This window comes from Triticum dicoccoides, chromosome 7B (assembly GCF_002162155.2).
Source record: "Triticum dicoccoides isolate Atlit2015 ecotype Zavitan chromosome 7B, WEW_v2.0, whole genome shotgun sequence".
NCBI classification, from domain to species: Eukaryota; Viridiplantae; Streptophyta; class Magnoliopsida; order Poales; family Poaceae; genus Triticum; species Triticum dicoccoides.
In genome coordinates, this window is record NC_041393.1 from 510,893,273 (window position 1) to 510,900,636 (window position 7,364).

Here is a 7,364-nt window from a genome sequence, read left to right on the forward strand (position 1 = left end):
TGATCAAGATATGCAAGCTCAAAACAATGTTATATCTGCGCTCCAGACACAAGTCCATTCCCTAACAGAGACCCTTTGTGAAACAAGGAGAGACATTGTTCGATGCCGTCAAGATATGCATGGTTTTGAAACCAGACTATCAGACATTTGCTATGTTGTTCAGGAGCCTAGGAGAAATGAAGGCGAAGGTTATGGTGCTCCATCGGACAATACAACATGAAAACGTAACAGTCAGGTCAAATGAACTGAGCTTCTAAACTTCTGGTGGTGCATTTATTTGCTAGACTGTTAACTTTTATGCCAGCCTTCCTTTTGTTTTATAGTTGTAATTTGTTTTGGTGCGATACAAAATTTGTTCTTAACATGCAGCCACCGGCTGAAGAAAACATCAAGCCATTTTTGTATAGTGTAGGTTGTTCCCTATATTTGCACTGGTAGCTTATTTATTCCTAGTCTTGTTTTTTCCTGGTTTGCTAGTGGCCGCAACAACCATGGGACATATACGGACCGTGGTAACCTTGACCCTTCTATGGGCCGTAGGATCCATGGTTCTCCTACGGGCCATCGATAAATGGGCCTCCAACAAGGCCGTAGAATCGGTGGGCCTCGGGTCGTCAGATAAATGGGTCTACATGGTCCGTAAACAGGCGTAATTGGTATCTGCCCAGCACGGTAATGGGTCGTTAATAGGCCGGAGGACAGCAAAGGCTTAATTCTGTCACAGGCATAACGGGTTGTTAATGGGCTAGAATATAGGACGGGCTGGAAATGCCGCAACGGGTTAATAGGCCAGAAACGGGGTGACTCTTGCCACGGGCCGAATTTGGCCCATTAGGGGAATAGGCCAGTAATGGGCCGGAAGTAATTGAGGGCCGGAAAGGAGCCCAAGAATGTATGGGTCGTCAGTAGGCCGAAAGCCCATGTGAATTATGGGCCGTTAAAGAGTACAAAGAAATTTACTGTTCATTATGGGCTAGAGTCACCGTGTGCCTCTAAAGGGCCTAAAGATACGAAGGCCTCATATGGGCTGAAAGACATCGCGGGCCATACATGGGCCGAAAGTGAAACGGGCTGGTGTTATATTCGACGGCCCACATGACATTGTTGGGCCGATTTTGGTTAGGCGCTAACGGGCCGTGAGTTACCAGGCCGTAAAATGGGTTATTTACAAAGAGACCGTTAACAGGCTTTTCATGGGCCAGCCCACTAACTTTTGACCAAGTCAAATGGGCCAGCCTTTGTAAGCTAAATGGGCCAGTGGTGGGCCATCGCACGTGTCGACATATCATAGGCGCCTATCTGACCCATTGACGAGCTGACACGTGTTTCCTCCGGCCAATCAGAATTTTACACATGGAAATTTCCCATTGGTTCCGGCTGTTAATGGGTTATCGGATCAAAAACCCGACCCGATAGCTTAACGGTGTCCCGTTACGGTGGATGCCACGTGTCGGTCACCCTTGATGAAAGCACTTTTGTGACGCGTGATTTATCGTCATGGAAGTGGACACTTCCATGATGATAATTTTGGTAATGTCATGGAACACTTCTACGACAGCATAGGTATGACTATCTTGATTCTGTCATAAAATCGTCATGGATGTACATGCATGACAAAAAACGCGGCCTACTGTGCCAAACACGTATCATCACGGGAGTGTATATTTTTGTAGTGTGGGGGTGTGAAATCCATGCAATTTTGACAACACATTGAAATAAATTATAGAAAAAAATAAAGAATGCTCAAAAGTTGAAATCCTTTTATATGGTGTCCTCTCATGTGCAATGGCTTCTGGGAAAAATGGTAAGCTCACAATACCACTGACTTGAAAAAATAACCTTCACAAAACTTATATCATATGAAGATCAATGACTTTTAACTGAGATGGCCATACCCATGAGCATCTTCATGGCACAGTAGAGGATAACATGAGCATTTTTGGAACTAACAAGGGTGTTACAATAGTGAGCGCTAATTCCACAAAAGAATTGAAGATTTGATTAATAAAAAGTTATTTTCTAGTGCCACACATGACTTTTTTGTGAAGCAAGTGCCATGAATAATATTGTAAATAGTGCCCTCACAATTCTTTAACCTAAAGTGTACCAAATGTGATTGCAGCTACCAATTTTTCTTGAACTTCCAAGTTATATTGCTGTTTTTAATGATTTTTAGAATTTCTGGCGATTGATGAGAGGAGAGGATGATGCAGCACAACAACGGTAAGTGTTTTCCCCAGTTATAAAACAAAGGATATCAATCCAGTAGGAGAACCAAGCAACACTATGTAAGCAGCACATGTACACAAATAACAAATACTTGCAACCCAACGCGTAAGAGGTGTTATCAATCCCTCCTCGATATTGAGATAGATTAAATTGTATGAGATTGGATAAATAGATCTTGCAAAAACACAAAATAAAATAAAGAAAGAAAAAGTGCAGCAATGTATTTTTTTTTTGGAATAATAGATTTGAAAATAATATGATAGGAAATAGACCCAGGGGTCATAGATTTCACTAATGGCTTCTCTCGAGAAAATACATATGGTGGGTAAACAAATTATTGTTGGGCAATTGATAGAAGAGCAAATAATTATGACGATATCCAAGGCAATGATCATGTATATAGGCATCACATCCAAGATTAGTAGACCAACTCTTGCCTGCATCTACTACTATTACTCCACACATCAACCGCTATCCAGCATGCATCTAGTGTATTAATTTCCTAGAAAAACGGAGTGTTGCAATAAGAACGATGACATGATGTAGACAAGATCTATTCATGTAGGAATAGACCCCATCTTTTTATCCTTATAGAAACAATACATGCGTGTCATGTCTACTTCTGTCACTGAGAATAAGCACTGCAAGATCGAACAAATCACAAAGCACCTCTTCCATTGCAAGAAAAATCAATCAAGTTGGCCAAACCAAACCAAAGTTTCAGAGAAGAAATACGAGGCTATAACAATCATGCATAAAAGAGTTCAACAAATACTCAAAATATTCATGGATAGATCTGATCATAAACTCACAATTCATCGGATCCCAACAAACACACCGCAAGAAGTCATTACATCGAATAGTTCTCCAAGAACATCGAGGAGAACATTGTATTGAAGATCAAAAAGAGAGAAGAATCCATCTAGCTACAACCTATGGACCTGTAGGTCTGTGATAAACTACTCACGCATCATCGGAGGAGCACCAATGAGGATGATGAACCCCTCCGTGATCGTTTCCCCCTCCGGCAAGGTGCCCGAATAGGGATCTAGATTGGATCTCGTGGTTCTGGAACTTGCAGCGGCTGGAATTGTGTTTCGATGACTCCTCTAGGGTTTCTAGAATATCTAAGTATTTATAGAGCTGAGAGGCAGTGGAGAAGCTTCCCGTGGCCTCCACAAGGCACCAGGGCACGCCTGGGGCCCCTGGCGTGCTCTAGTGTCTTCTGGGCCCCATGGGCCTCCTCTGGCACACCTCCTGAGCTCCCTGGGTCTCTTATGGGTAGAAAAAAATCCCCAAAAAGATTCATGGCATTTGGACTCCGTTTGGTATTGATATTCACTACTATAGGATGCTGCTAACGCGACACTACAACCAAAAGCCCTTCGACAAAACTATGTGTGATGCAATAATCGCAAACGGTGATGTAAAAAAAAACCATCAAAAAAGATGCAAAACGTTTGCGATGACGGATGCATCAAACACGGTTTGGATTTTAGTTACGTGTGCGATGCAGGGCATACGATTCAGTTCAATGAACTATTTGCAATGAGGAAGAAGAACAGAAATGAGCAGCCAGATCAAGGTGTGTGTGATATACGACATACGGTTCACTCGGATGAACTATTTGTGATTAGGCGGAACAAAAGGAACGGTCAGCCATTTCAAGGTGTGTGCAATAGATGGCAAACTGTTCACTTGGATGAACTATTTGTGTTGAGCCAAGATAACAGAAACGGTTCAATATAACAAGATGTGTGTGATACGCGGCAAATAGGTCTGTAATTAGAAATGTGTGCGAAGACCGATAATAACACAGACGACTGTTGCTAATAACACATGTGTGTTGTGTGTTGGGATTGCATATAGAATGACAACATATATACACACACACACTTATATGGACATGGTTGCATAACCAAATTAAACATCCAATTGCATAGGTGGCTACTACACACATGACATTTGCACACACCAAAGTAAACTATTACATACATAATTACATAGGTGGCTACTACACACATGACATTTTCGCATACCGAAGTCAACTATATATTATGTGCATAATTAACTAGGATAAACGATCATTTGGTCATCATCTACTTCTTGTGACGCTTGCCGCTACTGCTCTGCTTGTGGCTCGATCTGGCCTCGTCGATTTCAGTAACGAGGCACTTCCTCATGTCAATGATCCACCTGTACATCTCGTAGCATGTGTACACGCTCTTTGCCGTGAATCTGAGATGAGGTTCATCCAGTTGCCGCATCCAGGCCCCGTGCCAGGATATGGGACGTGTTCTGTTGGCATCCAGCTTCATGTTTTTGTAGTATGGGTCGATGATGGCCGAGGCGAGTTCAACCAGGGAGTACTTCTTCATGCTGCCCCAGACCCTATAGTGCTCACGGATTTCGACAAGGTTCTTGCAGGCCATTGGTGGTTTCCATCGTAGCGAACTTGTAGTCGGTGATGTTGACAAACCTGGCAAAACGATCGCAAGGCTCTATGTCCATGAAGTAGTGGTAGATGAGGACATGATGACGCATGCACAACTGGGCGACGGCAACCTTCTGATCTATGTTGGGACGACCGCCGGTGTACTGGAGGTCAATGTTGACCACCTTGTACTTGTCTCCAGCAAGCAACTGCTCAACAAAGTTGCTGTAGTCGTCCATCATGGTTGGGTCGATGGTGTACACCACCGAGAGATCCTTCTCCCTCGCATGGGTCTCCACTTTATGCTCGCCGAACTCCATTGGAGCGCCGCTAGACATCCCCTCTCTATGTGTCGTCGTGGGTGTGCTTGTTGTGTTGTTGGGCGCAACTGAAAGGTTGAAGAGACTAAGGTTATTATAATGGCCGCGGGAATTGAAGGGGAAGCCGGACGTCCTGGAATATTGGAACGCCCGGATGGAAATTCTAATTTGCAGAGCATAACTCAATCATGTCGCACATAACTGCATCGCGTGGTGACGCGTGCGGTCCAACCACATGCATATGGGGCCCCTGACGTGATCGTGCGCAGGTCCAACCGCTGGCAGAGCACACGTGGAGGGACACGAACAGAGCGCTTCGCGATCGCCTCAACAGCGAGCAACCATATATATGCATATAGTAGTTGAACACGCAAGGAAAAGTTGCCCGCAAGCTAAGCGCGTGGAGGTACGCGAGCAGAGCGCGCCGTGGCACCTAACAGCGAGCATAGTGCACTGCGGCACCTAACTGTGAGCACAGGACACCGAGGGACGCGAGCAGAGGCCGCCAAAGTGATACGTGGCAAATAAGATGAACTATGCGAGCGATGGCGGAGACATCAAGCACGAATCAGATTAGAGTTGCGGATGCGATACGTGGCATACAGCTGATCCATCTGAGCTGTTTGTGATGGAATAAGCCGTGTGTGTTGTGGGCAAACGCTTGCTGGTATACAACCGTATGCGATTGATGAATTCATGACCAACAGGTTCCCTAGTGTGGTCCGTGTGCGATGTGATATGCTCTGTCTAGAAAACATCAACATATTATACTTATAAGAACATCATTGCATGACCAATTGATGTCATCCTCTCCATGGGTTGAGTGATATCTTCCTCTTGACCCAAGCCCATGAACACGTACCTAACCCCACATAGAACTCTGACATAGACCATCGGTTGGTACACAAAGCACAATGGACAATGCTTACCATACCATGGGATCACTTGATCCCTCTCGGTACATCTTCTACGCTTTGTGAGTTTATCAAGTTGATTCACTCTTGACTTAGTCTTGATCAACCTTGAATCTTTCCAACTCTCTTCATTTGGATGATGTCTTGAAGGTAAACATGAATGATCACACAATCTTCTTCTTCAAGACATGCTTGCAATAAGCTCAACACTCACATGACCAATCTTTGGATAATTCCTTTATAGCACCTTGATCAACTCATAAACTCCTTGAAACCAACACATGGACTTCAAGAAAATCCTATGGACAAATACTTCAAATATAACTCAAGACAACCATTAGTCCATAGAGATTGTCATCAATTACCAAAACCAAACATGGGGGCACCGCATGTTCTTTCAATCTCCCCCGTTTTGGTAATTGATGACAATCACTTTCAAGAGAGTTTATATAAGGAATTATGCATCACCATGCAATGCAACAACCAATAGTGCATGCGAATGAGATGCAAATGCTAAGGAACAAAACCAAAGCAAGAGGAGATAACTCTCTAAACTTCTCCACAAAACTGTCTGAAACTTCTTCCCCATTGGCATCGATTGCCAAAATGGGCGAAAATCTAAGAAGGCCAATATAAATTATGGTCCTCCATAAATTGTGTATTTATCAACAAGAGAGTGGAATGCAATACACATACCCAAAGGTAAATACTTGGAGGAACACAAACTATATTGAGGCACAAACATTGCTAAAGAATGATATGCCACAAAAACATAACAAAGAGAGACACAAGCAATCAAGCAGTTAAAATATACCAATTGAAGCAAGCAATCAAAGGATATCAACTGAACCAACTAGCCCAAGGATCCTATGAGCCACAAGAATAAATGATATTATGATATGAGGAGAGGAGTGTTCTAAAGAAACTAGAGAGGCTCCCCATGATTTGTGCACAAATAAGAATATTTGTATTGGATACAAAGTGCACAAAATAGGATCATAGCTCCCCCAAAATCAATAGAAACTCACAACCAGTGCAAGCGAGCATATAGGAAACAAATCCTAGCACTTGAAACAAGCACATGGTTGAGCAACATGTAAAAGAGGCAACTTAAGAATAGGCTCAACCAAAATGATGTGTGTGAGTCATGACAAAGCACTTGAGAAGACTAATATAAGGATGAGCATAAAGCATCAATATAGTCTTGGGTAAATGAGATACACGGTGCATGACATGTTGTCCCCACACACATCCAACAAGAAAATGGGTTCAAAAGCTCACTAAAATGTGAGTTAACAACAAGGCTTGCGACAACCCATGGTGAAGATAGAAGATGAAAGCCTTATCAAGACGAGGGATACCAATTAAGAAGGCAAAAGCCTCGTAAAGACAAGCATGAGGAAAATAATCTTCACCACACAAGAGTGCATCAAGATGCAACAAGATATGACCCGCACTCAAGGCAAA